Raw genomic sequence first — 19,046 nt, 5'->3', positions numbered from 1 at the left:
ACCTCTCTTTGCTAAGACAAAGAGTTTAATCTTCAGCCTCAGAGAATCTAGATTTTGATGAACAAATGAACCTTGTAACAGTAGGTCTCTGCGACAAGGTATCTTCCACGGAGGAGATGAGGACATCCCCACTAGATCCACAAACCACGTCTCTTGCGCCAAAATGGAGCAATCAGGATTACTGATACCCGCTCCTGCTTGATGTGGGCCACCACTCGAGAAAGAAGCGGTAATGGAGGAAAAAGACATATGAGTTTAAACCTCCAGGGCACTGCTAGTGCATCTATTAGATCCGCTTGGGGATCCCTCGACCTCGACCTGTACCAGGGTAGTTTTGTATTGAGATGGGATGCCATGAGATCTATCTCCGGCGTCCCCCACTTGGTGCATATCTCTGCAAACACCTTAGGATGGAGAAACCATTCCCCTAAGTGGAAGGATTGCCTGCTGAGGAAATTCGCCTCCCAGTTGTCCACACCCAGAATGTGGATCGCTGACAGCAAACAGCTGTGGGCCTCCGCCCACTCCAGAATCTGAGATACTTCCTTCATTGCCAAGGAACTTCTTGTTCCCCCTGATGGTTGATGTAAGTCACTGAGGATATATTGTCTGACTGGAATCTGATAAACTAGGATGAACCCAGAAGTGGCCAAGCCTTCAAGGCATTGAAGATTGCCTGTAGTTCCAAAATTGATCGGGAGGGAGGACTCCTGAGTCCACAACCCCTGTGCCTTCCTGGCACCCCAAACAGCTCCTCATCCGGATAGGCTTGTGTCCGAGTCACAATCTCTCAGGATGGTCTTAAGAAGCAAGTCCCTCAGGATAGATGATCTGGACAGAGCCACCAAGAGAGTGATTCTCTCGACCGGCTGTCTAATACAATCTGTAGAGACAGATCAGAATGATCGCTGTTCCACTGTCTCAGCATGCACAGTTGTAAAGGTCTGAGACAGAACCCGGCAAAAGGAATGATGTCCATGCAGGACACCATGAGACCAATAACCTCCATACACTGAGCCACAGAGGGACTCAAGGAGGTCCATAGGGCGGCAAGGTATGCTGAAGTTAGCATGCAGTGTCTCTGGTCCATTAGAAATATCTTCATGGATATGGAGTCTATTATAGCACCCAGGAATTCCACCCTGGTACTTGGGATAAGATAACTCTTTTCCAAGTTTATCTTCCATCCATGTGATTGAAGAAGACTGAGAAGGGACAACGAGTATTCTTCCGTAAGACGACAAGATGGTGCTTGCACCAGAATATCATCCAAGTATGGGGCTACTGTAATACTCTGAGTTATGGCAATGGCTAGAAGAGCCCCCAGAACCTTCAGAAGGATTTTTGGAGCAGTAGCTAGGCCAAACGGAAGGGCAATAAACTGGAATTGCTGGTCCAGGAATGCAAACCTCAGGAACTGAAAGTTTTCCCTGTGGATTGGAACATGAAAGTAAGCATCCTTCAGATCTATAGTGATCATAAACTGGCCTTCCTGAACTAAAGAAAGGATGGACCTTATCGTCTCCATCTTGAAGTAAGGGACGCTGAGAAATTTGTTTAAGTACTTTAGGTCCAGAATTGGGCGGAAAGTTCCCTCTTTCTTTGGGACCACAAAAAGGTTTAAATAAAACCCCAAACCTCTTTCTTCGATAGGCACCGGGACAACAACTCCTGAGGAGGATAGGACCCGAATGCACCCTAGAAAGGCATCCCTCTTTTCTGGTCTGTAGACAGGTTTGAAAGTAGGAATCTGCCCCTTGGCGGATGAGAATTTAAGCCTATCATGTATCCCTGAGTACAACCTCCAGGACTTACAGATCCTGTACGTCCCTAAACCAAGCATCTGAAAAAAGAGACAGTCTGCCCCCTACACGATCCAATCCCAGATTGGGGGCTGCCCCTTCATGCCGATTTGTTTCGGCGGGCTTCTTATTCAGCTTGGACTTAATTCATGGACTGAGCCAGCTTCCAAGTACTCTTGGGTTGCTCGGGCTTGGAGGAGGATTGTTGTCGTTGGGATTTGTCAGAACGAAAGGAATGAAAATTAGAAGATTGTCGTCCCTTAGACTTTTTCTTCTTATCTTGCGGTAGGAAGGCACCCTTACCTCCGGTAACCGTAGAAATAATGGAGTCCAGGCCTGGACCAAATAAAATCTTTCCCTTGAAGGGAAGAGAAAGGAGTCTGGACTTAGAAGTCATATCCGCAGACCAAGACTTCAACCAGAGCGGCTAGTGGGCTTGGACAGCAAAGCCAGAGGCCTTTGCATTTAGGCGAATAATTTGCATGTTCGCATCACAGATGCAAGAATTAGCAATTCTCAGAGCTTTAATTCTGTCTTAAATATCCTCGAGAGGAGACTCCACCAAAGTCGCACCAGTAGGTAGCTGCTCCGGCAACCGTGGCAACTGCAGCCTCCGGTTGAAATAAAAATCCTGTATGTTGAAACATCTTTCTCAGAAAGGTTTCCATTTTCTTATCCATAGGCTCTCTACACAAAGAACTATCCTCAAGAAGTATAATAGAACGTTTAGCAAGCAAATAGATAGCACCATCCACCTTAGGAATGGAGCCCCACAAATCCAGTTGAGAGTCTGGGAGCAAATATTTAAGCCTTTGGCTGGGGTGTCTTTGCCTCCTCCAGGTGTTGTATTTCCCAACAGTAAGGAATGCAGCCGTGGACTCTCCCTATCTTAGGAAGGAAATAATTATTCACTTTAAAGGGACAGTAAACACCAAAAATGTTATTGTTTAAAAAGATAGATAATCCCTTTCTTTACCATTCCCCGGTTTTGCATAACTAACACTGTTATAGAAATATACTTTTTACGTCTGTAATTACCTTGTATCTAAGCTTCTACTGACTGCCTCCTTATCTCAGATCTTTTAAAAGACTTGCATTTCAGGCAATTAGTGCTGACTCTTAAATAACTTTAAGTGCATGAGCACAACATAAGCTATATGAAACACATGAACTAATGCCCTCTAGCTGTGAAAAACTGTCAAATGCATTCACATAAGAGGCAGTCTTCAAGGGCTTAGAAATTAGCATATAACAGTACCTAGGTTTAGCTTTCAACTAAGAATAACAAGAGAACAAAGCAGATTTGATGATAAAAGTAAATTAGAAAGTTGTTTGAAATGACATGACCTATCTAAATCGTGAAAGTTTAATTTGGACTTTACTATCCACTTAAGTATTTTTAAAATTAGCTAGAGACACCACATATTTTCTATGATGACAGGAATGTAAAAATAACGTAATAGTAATAAAAAAACCCACCAAATACAAAATCTGCTGAGCAGAGAGGGAAGTTTAAAGAACTTTCACCTAGATCTAGAGTTCTGCGTTAGGGTTAAAAAGCAGCGTTAAAGGGTCCTAACGCCGCTTTTTAACGCCCGCTGGTATTTAGAGTGAGGCAGGAAAGGGTCTACCGCTCACTTTCTTTCCGCGACTCGAGGCTACCGCAAATCCCCTTACGTCAATTGCGTATCCTATCTTTTCTATGGGATTTGCCTAACGCTGGTATTACAAGTCTTGGAAGAAGTGAGTGGTACAGCCTCTACCGCCAAGACTCCAACCGCAAAAAAAAGTCAGTAGTTAAGAGTTTTATGGGCTAACGCCGGAACATAAAGCTCTTAAATACTGTGCTATAAAGTACACTAACACCCATAAACTACCTATAAACCCCTAAACCGAGGCCCCCCCACATCGCAAACCCTATAATAAAATTTTTTAACCCCTAATCTTCCGACCGGACATCGCCGCCACCTAAATTATCCCTATGAACCCCTAATCTGCTGCCCCTAACATCGCCGACATCTATATTATATTTATTACCCCCTAATCTGCCCCCCCAACATCGCCGCTACCTACCTACACTTATTAACCCCTAATCTGCCGACCGGACATCGCCTCCACTATAATAAATGTATTAACCCCTAAACCGCCGCACTCCCGCCTCGCAAACACTATAATAAATTATATTAACCCCTAATCTACCCTCCCTAACTTTGCCGCCACCTACCTACAATTATTAACCCTGATCGGAACAGCCAATAGAATGCAAGCTCAATCTGATTCGCTGATTGGATCAGCCAATCGGATTGAACTTGAATCTGATTGGCTGATTCAATCAACCAATCAGATTTTTCCTACCTTAATTCCGATTGGCTGATAGAATCCTATTAGCCAATCGGAATTCGAGGGACGCCATCTTGGATGACGTAATTTAACGGAACCTTCATTCGGCGAGTAGGCGTCGGTTGAAGAGGATGGATCCGCATCGGCTGGAAAGAAGATGGCTCCGCTCCAGATGGATGAAGATAGAAGATGCCGCTTGGATGAAGATGTCTGCCGGTCCGGATGTCCTCTTCTGCCCCATAGGATGAAGACTTCGGCCCGGGTGGGTGAAGACGACTCAAGGTAGGGAGATCTCCAGGGGGTAGTGTTAGGTTTATGTAAGGGGGGTTTGGGTTAGAGTAGGGGTAATGTGGGTGGTGGGTTTTAATGTTGGGAGGGTTTGTATTTTTTTTTACAGGCAAAAGAGCTGATTACTTTGGGGCATGCCCCGCAAAAAGCCCTTTTAAGGGCTGGTAAAAGAGCTGATTACTTTTTAATTTAGAATAGGGTAGGGACCTTTATTATTTTGGGGGGCTTTTTTATTTTATTAGGGGGCTTACAGTAGGTGTAATTAGCCTAATATTCTTGTAATCTTTTTTTATTTTTTGTAATTTAGTGTTTTTTGTTTTTTTTTTGTAATTTAGTTTAGTTTATTTAATTGTATGTAATTGTAGGTAATTTATTTAATTAATTTATTGATAGTGTAGTGTTAGGTTTAATTGTAACTTAGGTTAGGATTTATTTTACAGGTAATTTTGCAATTATTTTAACTAGGTAGCTATTAAATAGTTAATAACAATTTAATAGCTATTGTACCTAGTTAAAATAAATACAAAGTTGCCTGTAAAATAAATATAAATCCTAAAATAGCTACAATATAATTATTCGCTATATTGTAGCTATATTAGGGTTTATTTTACAGGCAAGTATTTAGTTTTAAATAGGAAGACTTTAGTTAATAAGATTTAATTTATTTCGTTAGATTAAAATTATATTTAATTTAGGGTGGTGTTAGGGTTAGACTTAGCTTTAGGGGTTAATACATTTATTATAGTAGTGGCGAGGTCTGGTCGGCAGATTAGGGGTTAATACTTGAAGTTAGGTGGCAGCGATGTTAGGGAGGGCAGATTAGGGGTTAATACTATTTATTATAGTGTTTACGAGGCGGGAGTGCGGCGGTTTAGGGGTTAATACATTTATTATAGTAGCGACGAGGTCCGGTCGGCAGATTAGGGGTTAATAAGTGTAGGTAAGGTAGCGGCGGCGTTAGGGGGGGCAGATTAGGGGTTAATAAATATTATGTAGGTGTCGGTGATGTTAGGGGCAGCAGATTAGGGGTTCATTGGGATAATGTAGGTGGCGGCAATGTGCGGTCAGCAGATTAGGGGTTAAAAATATTTATTATAGTGGCGGCGATGTGGGGGGCCTTTGTTTAGGGGTACATAGGTAGTTTACGGGTGTTAGTGTACTTTAGAGCACTGTAGTTAAGAGCTGTATATACCGGCGTTAGCCCATAAAGCTCTTAACTACAGCCTTTCCATGGGCGTTAGGAGTCTTGTCGGTAGAGGGTCTACCGCTCACTTCAGCCAAGACTCTAAATACCAGCATTAGGAAGATCCCATTGAAAAGATAGGATACGCAATTGGCGTAAGGGGATCTGCGGTATGGAAAAGTCACGGCTGGAAAGTGAGTGTTAGACCCTTTCCTGCCTGACTCTAAATACCAGCGGGCGGCCAAAAGTAGCGTTAGGACCCCTTAACGCTGCTTTTGACGGCTAACGCAGGACTCTAAATCTAGGCGTATGTATTATATGCATGGTCTAGACAGGTTGGAACTTATACAGTCTTATAATTGGTGGGATAAGATACTGGAGCTAGTATACTATTAGATTGGTAGGAATATGTCTTGGAGACTTCTTAAGGTTAGAATTATTTTAGAAGGTAGGAAAAAATGGGCGATAGATATTAACTCCTTATTTTATTCTATGAGAAAAGTACTCCTTTCTTCTAACTCTTGAGTTGTTAGAGATTCCAGCTTGAAACCAAACAGTTGTTTTCCACCAAACTGAAAATTACATGCTTGTAGAGGCGAGCTAAATCAAATTATCTGCTTCCAAAACCTACTGCTATTTTGAAAAGAAATCCAACATGACAGCCTTCGTGCCTCTAGATGTTATATCTTGCTCTAGGCAGATATAATATATTTAAGAGCTACTCTTTATTTAAAAAATCCAGAGCTTTCCAGAGAGAAAGTCATTCTCTTGCTGCAATGAACTATCACTGCACCCATCATAGGACATGTGTCTCAAATGCTGAATGAAAGTACTTTATTTTGTCAGGAATTGTAAAGGATTCACCCACTTTACCCCAGTAGGTTTAATCATGAACACAATTCTGTATTCTAGCAAAAGCTCAGCCCCCTTTTTTTTGGTAAGTTAAAAGCAGGGTGTTAACATATCACATACACACAAATATACATATTATTTCAGCATTTCTGAAATCCTTACTTGTCTGACAAAATACACAATATTTCTCAAAGAAATATGAGAAAAGTGAGGTCACTTCAGTTCTGCCTGGTCATGATTTGGATACAAATTATTTGGTTTCTGCTCCGTTAGAAATATTCAACTAAGCTGCAGTTTTGCTCTGCAAAATATTTTCAGCACTTAGGAGGACAGGCCCTAACAGCAGCACTTTTAGAAGCACTTGTAGGACCATATTAGAATATCAGGTAAAAGACATATACAACTCACAGGTATGCAAGGTATCCTAGTCGAAATAATTCTCACTCTGCCAGGAGAAATCGTGTTCTGCACACCATGCTAAATACACCTTACACACCCTATGATATACTGTATATATGAATTGACAATGCTTGTCCAGAAAAGCAAATCTGAGGTACTGATAATGATCTTGATGAATCAGAAAAAATGTTTAGACACTTTAGGTCTAAGATAGGTCAAAAAGCTCCTATTTTGGAACAATGAAAAGATTTGATTAAAATATTTTCCCCTCTAAGCTGGGGGAAAGAGAACAATTACCCCCATGGATTAAAGATTCTCGGCACAATGAAAAAAGGCTAGTCTCTTTTCTGGCTTTCTTGACACCTGAGGCAAAATAAACCTGCCTCTTGGTGGTTGAGAGCGGAAGCATATCCTGTACCCCTGAGAAACAATGTCCTGAACACAAGGGTCTTGAACAGAACAAGCCCAAATCCCATGAAACAGCCTTAGTCTGCCCCCTACCAGAGTTAACTCTGGGGTGGGGGCCACCCCTTCATGAGGTCTTGAAATCAGAGATCGACTTCTTGGGCTGCTTGTTCCAGATTAGGTTTGGTTTCCAGGTACCTCTCGTACTCTCAGGTTTATTTGAGGAAGAGTTTCTCTGTGTATTGTTCTGGTGAAAGACACAAAAACATCCCAATGCTCTTCACCTAAGGCTAGATTTTTGTCCTGAGGGAAAAAAGCTCCCTTTCCTCCTGTGACTGTTAAAATAATAGAATCCAAACTGGGGCAAAACAGACGCCTAGATTACGAGTCTTGCGTTAGCCTTAAAAAGCAGCGTTGAGAGGTCCCAATGCTGCTTTTTAACGCCCGCTGGTATTACGAGTCTGGCAGGTACAGGTGTACCGCTAACTTTTTTTCCGCGACTCGAGCATACCGCAAATCCACTTACATCAATTGCGTATCCTATCTTTTCAATGGGATTTTCCTAACGCCGGTATTACGAGTCTTGGAAATATTGAGTGGTACAGCCTCTCCTGTCAAGCCTGGAATTAAGGTAGAAAAAATCATATTGGCTGATGTAATCAGCCAATATGATTGAAGTTCAATCCTATTGGCTGATCCAATCTGCCAATAGGATTGAGCTTGCATTCTATTGGCTGATTGGAACAGCCAATAGAATGCGAGCTCAATCCTATTGGCTGATTGGATCAGCCAATATGATTTTTCCTACCTTAATTCCGATTGGCTGATAGAATTCTATCAGCCAATCGGAATTGAAGGGACACCATCTTGGATGACATCACTTAAAGGTACCGTTATTTAGTGTTAGTCGTCGGATGGAAGAGGATGCTCCGCGTCGGATGGCTTGAAGATGGACCCGCTCTGCATGGATTAAGATAGAAGATGCCGCCTGGATGAAGAATTCTGCCCGTCTGGAGGTCCTCTTCTGCCCGGATCGGATGAAGACTTCTGGCCGTCTGGAGGACCACTTCTGCTCGTTTGGATGAAGACGTCTCAAGGTAGGGTGATCTTCAAGGGGTTAGTGTTAGGTTTTATTAAGGGGGGATTGGGTGGGTTTTAGAGTAGGGTTGGGTGTGTGGGTGGTGGGTTTTATTGTTGGGCGGGTATTGTATTTTTTTACAGGTAAAAGAGCTGATTACTTTGGGGCAATGCCCCGCAAAAGGCCCTTTTAAGGGCTATTTGTAATTTAGTATAGGGTAGGGATTTTTATTATTTTGGGGGGCTTTTTTATTTTATTAGGGGGATTAGATTAGGTGTAATTAGTTTAAAATTCTTGTAATTATTTTATTATTTTCTGTAATTTAGTGGGGGGGGTTTTTCCGTACTTTAGTTTATTTAATTGTAATTAATTGTAGTTAGTTTAGGTAATTAATTTAATTATAGTGTAGTGTTAGGGGTAATTGTAACTTAGGTTAGGGTTTACTTTACAGGTAAATTTGTACGTATTTTAACTAGGTAGTTATTAAATAGTTAATAACTATTTAATAACTATTCTACCTAGTTAAAATAAATACAAACTTGCCTGTAAAATAAAAATAAATTCTAAGATGGCTACAATGTAACTATTAGTTATATTGTAGCTATCTTAGGGTTTATTTTCTAGGTAAGTATTTCGTTTTAAATAGGAATAATTTAGTTAATAATAGTAATTTTATTTAGATGTATTTAAATTATATTTTAGTTAGGGGGGTGTTAGGGTTAGACTTAGATTTAGGGGTTAATAACTTTATTATAGTGGCAGCGACGTTGGCGGCGGCAGATTAGCGGTTAATAAGTGTAGTTAGGTGGCGGCGACATTGGGGGCGGCAGAGTAGGGGTTAATAAATAAAAAGTAGGTGTCGGCGATGTTGGGGGCAGCAGATTAGGGGCTCATAGGGATAATGTAGGTGGCGGCGGTGTCCGGAGCGGCAGATTAGGGGTTAATAAGTATAAGATTAGGGGTGTTTAGACTCGGGGTTCATGTTAGGGTGTTAGGTGTAGACATAAAAAGTATTTTCCCATAGGAATCAATGGGGCTGCGTTTAGAAGCTGAACGCTGCTTTTTTGCAGGTGTTAGGTTTTTTTTCAGCTGATTCTCCCCCATTGATTTTTATGGGGAAATCGTGCACGAGCACGTTTTACCATCTCACCGCTACCGTAAGCAACGCTGGTATTGAGGTGAGATATGGAGCTAAATTTTGCTCTCCGCTCACTTTTTTGTGGCTAACGCCGGGTTAAAAAAAACCTGTAATACCAGCGTTGTCTTAAGTGAGCGGTGAGAAAAAAATGCTCGTTAGCACCGCACACCATTACCGACAAAAACTCGTAATCTAGCCGAGGGTTTTTCCCTTGAAGGCCAAGGATAGTAATCTTGATTTGGAAACCATATCCGCAGACCAGGACTTAAAGTGTCAGTAAACCATAAAAAAAATGTTATATAATTCTGCACATAGTGCAGAATTATATAACATTATAATAGCGCAAACATTGTAAAACCAAATTTCCCCTTTGAATTTAAAAAAATAACTGCTGTTTTACAGACCCGCTCTCTGTGATCTTCTGAGCGGGTCTGTTTTTTTCTAACAGCGCATCGGGCCAGCTGTATAGTCACAGCCTGCTGTCTGACAGAGCAGGAGCGAGCTGCACTTAGTGCTATGGCGCGGTCGGGCCGGGCTGTGACTATACAGCTGGCCCGATGCGCTGTTAGAAAAAAACAGACCCGCTCAGAAGATCACAGAGAGTGGGTCTGTAAAATAGCAGTTATTTTTCAAATTCAAAGGGGAAATTTGGTTTTACAATGTTTGCGTTATTATGATGTTATATATTTCTGCACTATGTGCAGAATTATATAACATTTCTTTTATGGTTTACTGTCCCTTTAAGCCAAAGGGCCCTTCTGGCAAAAACCTTGAAGCTGGCATTTTTGGCATTAATACCGACAATCTGTAGAATTGCATCACAAATTAAAGAGAGCCTTTTTGAGCGCCTGAAAATGGTCCTGTATCTCCTCAAGGTGAGATTCAATCATTATCAACTTATCACATCAGAAGGCTGCAGCACCTGCCACGGCTGCAATACTTACTGCCGGTTAGAAAACAGACCCCCTTGTAGGAACACCTTCCTAAGGTATCCCTCCAATTTCCTATCCATTGGGTCTTTAAAGGAAGTACTGTCCTCTAATGGAATGGTGGTTTGCTCTAAATGATTTTTAGAAACAGGGAAGAATTTCTTAAAGAATTTCCCAGCCTCAAATCTAACACCAGTTTTCCAGATCTGCAAACCACTTTAAAAGCCTCAAATCTAACACCAGTCTCCCAGATCTGCAAGACCTCAAGAGTCTGTGAATTAGGTTTAAAAATGTCTAGTTTCTGTAACGGTTTAGACTCTATTACTCTTAAAGTTCTAAAAACTTCCTTTAGTAAATACCTAAGATGTTTCATCTTAAACCTAAAGGTAAAATCCTCACTACCCTTCTCAGAGCCCTTGGAAGCCTCCGGGGATGAAAGTTTGCCCTCTGTGCTGGAGAAGGATTTGTCATCGTCAGAAACCTGTAGGGGTCTGACTGCAGAAACACCAACACAACTGCTGGTCCTAGATTCAGAGGAACAGTGTTTAATCTTCCTCTTGAACTTACCTGCAGGAGGCATAGCACCTAGAGTCGCATACACTGCAGATTGTAATTGAGTGGTAAAATCAGGAGGAAGTGAATTTAAATCACCCTGCAGTATTGGGGCGGACAAGCATACAACAGTATTTTGAGGGCTAAAGCTCACCTGTGGAGTCTGAGGAATTTGTGCAGGGGAGCATACTGTGGTATTTAAGTGACTAGAACCCGCTGACTGAGGCATCTTGGCAGGGGAGCATACTATGATAGTCTGAGTAGTAGGGCCCACAGAATGAGACTGGAGAACAGAAGCCAAACAACAACTGCATAGTTGTAGTGGAGGACAAACCATGTGTAATTTGCAAAGCATACATTTACTTGTGTCAAGAAGTACATCAGAAGTGTCCCCCTCAGGGCTCTGGAGTTCCGGGGGTGGTGCCAGATAGCAAGTCACACTGTGCATCTGCTCCAATATCGACACAGCCCCGCTCCATTGGCGAAAGACGCTGATCCTCACGCCTGGAAGCATGTGTGACTCAGGCAGGCAAGGCAAAGCTTGAACCTTTTCAAGGCACCCGGCTCTCAGACGAGTGCCAGAACATCGTGCTAAGATGTCCACAGCACTCAAAGTAGCAAAAATTCTTTATTTAGGACATAAAATAACAGCACCGTTTCGGTGTTAATACCCCTTAATCATGCATGGGTTAACAGTCTGTATTACAAACTTTTATATCATATGCTTTGGCGTCAAAGGGAAAATTCCCTGAATTTCATACATCTCTATCATCACCTAGTGGTAAATCCATATATTACATTCTTTATTGCTAAACATTATCTCTAATATTAAATCTAATTCTAAAAAATGGTATGTACACATCATTTTTTGAATACCTAAAAATAGTTACACTAATTTGATGGTGCTCATTATTTTATTTATCTAATCTTTCCAATTATTTATAAATATATCTGAAGTTAAAAAGAAAAAGGATTACAAATACACAGACATGTCTAAATCTCTATTAAGGCCTTTTGGGACCATTGTTTCCATTTTATGTATCCACCAAGTTTCTTTTTGTCTAAGCAATTTCTCCCTGTCCTGACCATTTCTCTGAGTCTGTATGTGGTCTATAATCTGTCTGGCTAATGTTATGTCCCTTCTTAATAAAGTGAGTAGAGACTGGAGCTTCGGTATTACCACACCGTATATTAGAATGGTGTTGGCTCATTCTGTCTCTTGCTTTGCGGGTGGTCTCACCTAAATATACAAGAGACCATGGGCATTTAATGAGATATATAACGTGTAGTTTCACATGTATAAAATCCATTGATTTTATACAGTTTGCCATTTTGAGGATGATAAAAATATTTGCCCTTGATTATAGAACTACAACTCATACAATTTAGGCAAGGGTATGTGCCTAAGTTCTTATCACTAATGTTAGATTGTACACTACCCCTGCTGGGGCCTACATCTGATTTAACTAAATGATTTCTTAGATTTTTCACTCTTCTATGAGCCATTAGTGGAGGATTTTTAAATATGGGTATTTTGTCATTGCAGTCCCTCAGGATATGCCAATGTCTTCGTACACTCTTTGATATTTGATTACTAAGAGGACTGTATTGAAATATGAAGACCATTCTATTTTCTTTGTTATTGACTCTCCTTTCTTGTTTATTTTCCTCGAAAATATCTGTCAATTAGTTTTTTGGGGTAACCTCTTCTTAAGAATCTGTTTGACATCTCCTCAATTCTATGGTTACAATTATGTTCATTACTGACGATTCTTTTAACCCTTAATAGCTGACTTTTTGGCAGTGATTCAACCAATCTCCTTGGATGAAAGCTATCAAATCTTAATAAAGTATTTTTATCAGTGTCTTTGGTGTATAAATCAAACTCTAGTTTATTGCCTACTTTACTTATCTTAGTATCTAAAAAGGTTACGCTTTCTTCACTATAAGTTACTGTAAGTTCTAAACCATTAATCGATGAGTTTAAATCTTTAACAAACTCTTTCAGGGAGCCAATGTTGCCCCACCATATGCCAAAAACATCATCTATGTATCTCCACCAAACGGAGCCATATTGTTTAAATCTCATATTTTCATAGATGACCCCTTCTTCAATTTTATTCATAAATACGTTGGCATATGATGGGGCAACATTGGATCCCATAGCAGTACCCCTCAATTGAACATACCACTCGTCTTGAAACAAGAAGTAGTTCCAAAAAAGAATTAGTCTTAACATATCTTCAATGAACAAACCCTGAAGTTTTGTACATTTGTTGTTACTTATTAGATTCTTCATTACAATTGATATGCCTGTCTCATGTTTAATACATGTATACAGGCTTTTTACATCCATTGTAAAAAGTATAAACCTGTTAGATGGAAATTCAAGTATCATTGCTTTCTCTAGGAAATGGTTGGTGTCTTTGATATATGATGACATTTTATTAACTTCTGGCTGAAGTATTTTATCTAGAAAAATTGAAATATTTGAATATATAGATTGTACACTAGAAACTATGGGTCTACCTGGGGGCCTCTTACTGTCTTTGTGTATTTTAGGAACTGAGTAAAATATAGGGGTGTGTGGATTATTTACATATAGGTACTCCTTCAATTTTTTATCTATGACACCATGGTCAAACGCTTTTTTCAAGATGTGTGAAATTTCCTTTTGTAATAAAACTACAGGGTTGGATTTCTGTATTTTTATCTTGTAACTGTTCATTTATTTCCCCTATATAGTAACTCTTATCCGTAAGGACTGTAGCGCCCCCCTTGTCTGCCCCTTTCAATATCAGGTTAGACTGGCCTTTAAATGATTTAAGTGCTTTGTGGTCTTTGGCTGAAAAATTGCTGTTGATATGTGTAGCAACTTTTTTCTGTTTGTGTAGATTTTTTAGTTTTTTTTTTACATCATTTTCCACCAACTTTATATATGTGTTTATGCTGTAATCATTGATGTTAGGGTTAAATGAGCTATTTTTTCTTGAAAGCCCTAATGCTGCCAACGACCAATCACTGCCTTGTTATTTTTTTTGTGTGTGATATTACATGATGCATTATTATTTGCAAACCAATATTTCAATTTAATATTTCTAAAGAATCTGTACAAATCTTTTTCCAATTCAAAAAAATTGATGTTTGTAAATAGGCAAAATGAAAGTCCCTTATCAAGGAGTTCTTGTTCCTGTATTGATAGTTCATATTTTAGAAATATTGATAACAGTATTGTCACTCTGCCTATGGCAGTCTACTTGCGGTTTTGTGTCTTCTTTTTGTTGAACGCTCTCCTCGTCGACATGCTCTTTCCTCCACTTGCCGTGTTTCCGGCCCCCTCTGCGGTACTTTCTTCCCCACTCTGATCTAAAGGGGAGGAGGATTGTTCTGAAGAGCTGTCTTGTGTCGACGATCCTGTGGCTCTTCCTCTCTGATGCGATTGATGTGATCGTTGCTGGTTGGCTGTATGTCTACCTCTCCCTCCAGTGGGTGGCCAGTTGCCATGGGTACCAGATCGCCATTTGTACAGCCAACCAGCAACGATCACATCAATCGCATCAGAGAGGAGGAGCCACAGGATCGTCGAAACAAGATCTGAATCCCGGAGAGGAATTCCCGATTGGCGATGACATAAAGAAAGTTTTTTTTGCCATTCAAAATCTTCCCCACTCCCACCGGTGCTGCGTGAAGGGGGTCGCCGGTGGTAACCCTTGCAGAGCAGCAATCCTGAGAGGAAGACAGAACAAGCGCTCTGGTCTCCTATCCCTGCGGGATCAAGAGGCGGTAAGCTGGATGCAGGCTACTCTCTAAAGGCAGTACTTTGTGAATGCTGGTAGGGAGGGGAGGTGGACTGCCATATTTGTTGAGCTAACTACATGGCCTCAAGAAGGCATTAAGAGACTCCCCCTACATTTATATTTACAACAGCTCACATAGCCTAGAAAAAAGGGAACTTTATCTCTCTTTTTGTAAGGGACAATTGACCAAGGGAAAAAAAAAAACAGACTTAAAGTGAATAATTGTCTAGACATAGTCATGTATATCTCTTAAAAACCTGGACTCCTACAAGATTAAAACCTATCCCTTGCTGTATCTCTGGACTATCTAGCCCCCTTGCTGTAAAATAAACTTTGTCTTTACAACGCTAAGTACCCTCACTGTCTAAGCATGCCATGGCACTCAGTCTATAGGCCTTGTTTATCTACCCTCTAAGAGTCAGGCTTAAGTGGCTAAACGCAGAAAGAGGAAAGATATTAAAGGACCAGTCAACACTGTAGATTTGCATAATCAACAAAGGCATGATAAGAAGACAATGCAATAGCGCTTAATCTGAACTTCAAATAAATAGTACATTTTTGTTAAATAAATTGAAAAGTTATGTCTATTTCCACCCCCCCTGTACCATGTGACAGCCATCAGCCAATCACAAATGCATATACGTATATGCTGGGATTTCTTACACATGCTCAGTAGGAGTTGGTGACTCAAAAAGTGTAAATATAAAAATACTGTGCACATTTTGTTAATGGAAGTAAACTGGAAAGTTGTTTAAAATTGCATGCTGTATCTGAATCATGAAGTTTAATTTTGACTTTGACTCCCTTTAAGAGAAGTGGAGGGGAAAGAAGAGAGAAATAGGAGAGACAAGGCAAAGGGAAGGAGAGGAAAAGGGAAATAAGAAGGAAGGAAGGAGGAACAGGAGGGGGCTAAGGGGGAAGGAAAATAAGGAGGAAAACGGGAAAGAAGTGGAAGAAAAAGTGTTTTGCTGGACTATTACTAATATCTCTTTTGTTCCTGGGGTTTGAATTTGGCTGTTACTATCTCCCTACCACCTTGGGGAAAAGGTTATTGACCCATAGTATAGGGGCATAGGGAACAGGTTAAAAGTCATAAGTTACAAACCTTTTTTTGGTGTCAAGTGCAACCCTTTTCCTAAATTGTTGTAGTCTGTATGGGCTCAAGGTAGTAATCCCTTTTAAGAGTGATTCTGTCCTCTTAATAGCTTACAGTGTACTCCGGGGTCTTACATACTACAGTTGGGATACAAGCTAAGGGGCTGTAGTTAGAGCACTAAGAAACAGCTTAAAGATTATCTGAGGCCTGCAGTTCCTAGGGAATAATGCTAGGAGGTTTACTTCTATGATGATACTATCAATCTAGCAAAGGTTAATTACCTCTGCAGCCTTTATTAATTGGGTCAGCTTTTGAGTATCATATTTGGCTACTGCGGTAGCCTCAGGAACAAAATTAAGCTGATTTCTGTCTTCTCACAATTTTTTGGGTAAAATCTTTCTCTGGCTAAGTAGCTAACTACAAAATGCAGGGATAATCCTAAGTTGGTTCCGTGTATATGAGACCTTAGCGATTGAACATGCTTTGATTAATTACATTTACTCTCTGCATAATTTAGGTACAATAATTACAAAGAGACAGGATTATATGTCCTAATAGATAGAGTGGAGTAAGCTTAATAGAAACCTAGAGTTACAACCCCTGTAATTTCTCTTTTTATAAATTGCATGACTTTTTGGACTTAGGATACACTTTGGTCCCATAAAATAGTTCAATTTGCTTACAATTGGTTATATACCCGTATTAGACAGAGAAGTCATTTTGTTTTAAAACAGGTGAGCAGAGGCCTACACAGTATTTTTGATCTCTATCTTAAATTGAACTGATAGCCCCTCTGCTGATCCCTACTAAGTGTATTAGTACATTGCTACCCACATTAAGGTTTAGTAGTTTTATACTCATCTCTCTGCGCTATTACTGGCCCTTTAATCACTCCTCTCACAGTTTTAGAAACTCATCTTATACTTTTTAAATCATCACTTTTCACCCCCCCCCCTTCTCTTTTTTTTTCTCTTTTCACTCCCGTGGATTGAATTTTTTTTCCAACTTACTATTTAATTTATCACTTCACTTTTTGTACATAGACAAATTTCTTAGTCCACCTCCTCACGTCAGTTTCACTACTCCAGACATGGCGAACAGAGAGAGAGAAGAAATAAAAACTCTACTGAAAAATTAGTCAAAGTACACTCTGCAGTAGGGCACACAAACAGGTATAATCCCCAGGAGAATCAAAGATTGGTACATAGTATCATTGAGGCACTGAACCCGAAGTTCGATACACTTAAAATTGAAATTAAACAAGACATATCCTTCTTATCAAAAGAAGTCAGGCAATTTGCTACTATACTTCAGGAGGCTGAGCAGAGAATCTCTGATTTGGAGGATATGTCAGTCTCCCAGGAGACTAAACTAGAGGTTAACCAGTCCTCTATTATTGTAAAGTTTTAACAGTATGTGTTTTAAAATCTTGTGTTTATAAATTGTAGTTTTGTAGCTGAGATTTGCTTCTAAGGAAAAATTTTATTAACCTTAGCAATGAACAAAATCAGCAGATTTAATTAAGTGTTGCAAGGGTTCTCATTTAACATGAAAACAAACTGTGCAGAGACAAGCAAGTAATATAAATATATGCCCAGCCAGCAATAGACACTTTGAATAATATTTTAGAGTTCAGGAACATGTATACAAATGTATCTGAATGTGAGAACAAGATGTTTGTTTCAAGCAAAGCACAGAAATATAGTAGTAAAAGTTCAAGCAAGCAAACAATGTCAGGTAATTCCTTATACAAAAGTTATACTTGCGATTTCAGGCTTGCAAATAGATGCACAACAGAGAGCTGAAATAAAGAGGATTACAATCTGTTAAATGGAGGTTTGTTATCCAAATATCCCAGCTGCTTCAGAGATGTGTGTAGATTCACAAAGTTCCTTGTAAGCAGGATTCCTAGCAAGCTGACAGGAGGTCAGAAGCCAGAATGAGGCTGATAGGCACAGGAAATCACTCAGGAATGAATTGAGGAAAACAGCAAATAAATCACTGTTTTAAAACAAAAGGAAACTGAATAAATGTTCCAAAATGCTTATGAAAAGGTAGCCTGATTTGAGGTTGTTAAATCCAGAGTAAGATACAGCTAGACTATTAACAAAATACTCAAGCAATGTCTGTTTAAAGGAAGTGAGGTTAAGTAGCTTAGGAGAGAAAGGGGTGGAGAGAGACTTAAAGGTACAGCATCCTTACAGATCCCCCTCCTTAAGGAATCCTCTCCGAGGAACCGACCTGAGGTTTGTGAGGGTACCTTTCATGGAAAGCTGTGAGTAAATCAGGGGCGTTAATTTGATCTCCGGGGATCCATGAGTCCTCTTCTGGTCCATAACCTTCCCATCTAATTAAGTATTCGATTCTTCTTCTGTTGATACGAGAATCAAGAATTGCTTCCACTTCGAACTCATCATGATCCTCGAAATGAACCGGAGGTGGAGGTATCTTAGCACGATGTGGATTAGTGTTTGGGTGGTATGGCTTCAAAAGGGATACATGAAAAGTCGGATGGACTTTATACTTAATAGGGAGATCCAATACAACAGTTGATGTGTTCACAATCCGTTTGATGGAAAACGGACCAATAAATTGATTTCCAAGTTTTTTAGATGGTATAGCTAGTTTCAGATATTTAGTTGAGAGCCAAACCTTATCTCTAATTTTATAATCAGGACTGGGTCTATGTCTTAAGTCATAGTAATAGTTCTGGTTTCTTTTGGCATCCTGTAAATGTTTCTTTAGAAGAATTAAACCCTCCTTGAGATTGTCTGAATAATTTTTTGCTGCAGGTGAATTGGTGTTTGCTTGAGATATAGATATAATTTGTGGGTGGTAACCATAAGTGGCAAAGAAAGGAGTTGTATTAGTTGAACTAGATATAGAGTTATTATAAGAGAACTCTGCCATAGGTAAATATTTTAACCAATCATCTTGCAGGTGGGAGATGTAGCATCTAAGATACTGCTCTAGTATCTGGTTCACTCTCTCGGTAAGACCATTTGTCTGAGGGTGGTATGAAGTTGAGAATTTAGGGTTAATCTTAAGTTTGTGACAGAGGGCTTTCCAAAAATGGGAGGTAAATTGAGTTCCCCGATCTGTTATGATTGAACTGGGTATACCATGTAGTCGTACTATTTGATTTATAAATGAATCAGCTGTTTCTGTAGCGTTTGGTAGGGATTTT

This window comes from Bombina bombina, chromosome 2 (assembly GCF_027579735.1).
Source record: "Bombina bombina isolate aBomBom1 chromosome 2, aBomBom1.pri, whole genome shotgun sequence".
Lineage (NCBI taxonomy): Eukaryota > Metazoa > Chordata > Amphibia > Anura > Bombinatoridae > Bombina > Bombina bombina.
The sequence above is the reverse complement of the archived record's forward strand: the minus strand, read 5'-3'. Positions refer to the sequence as shown.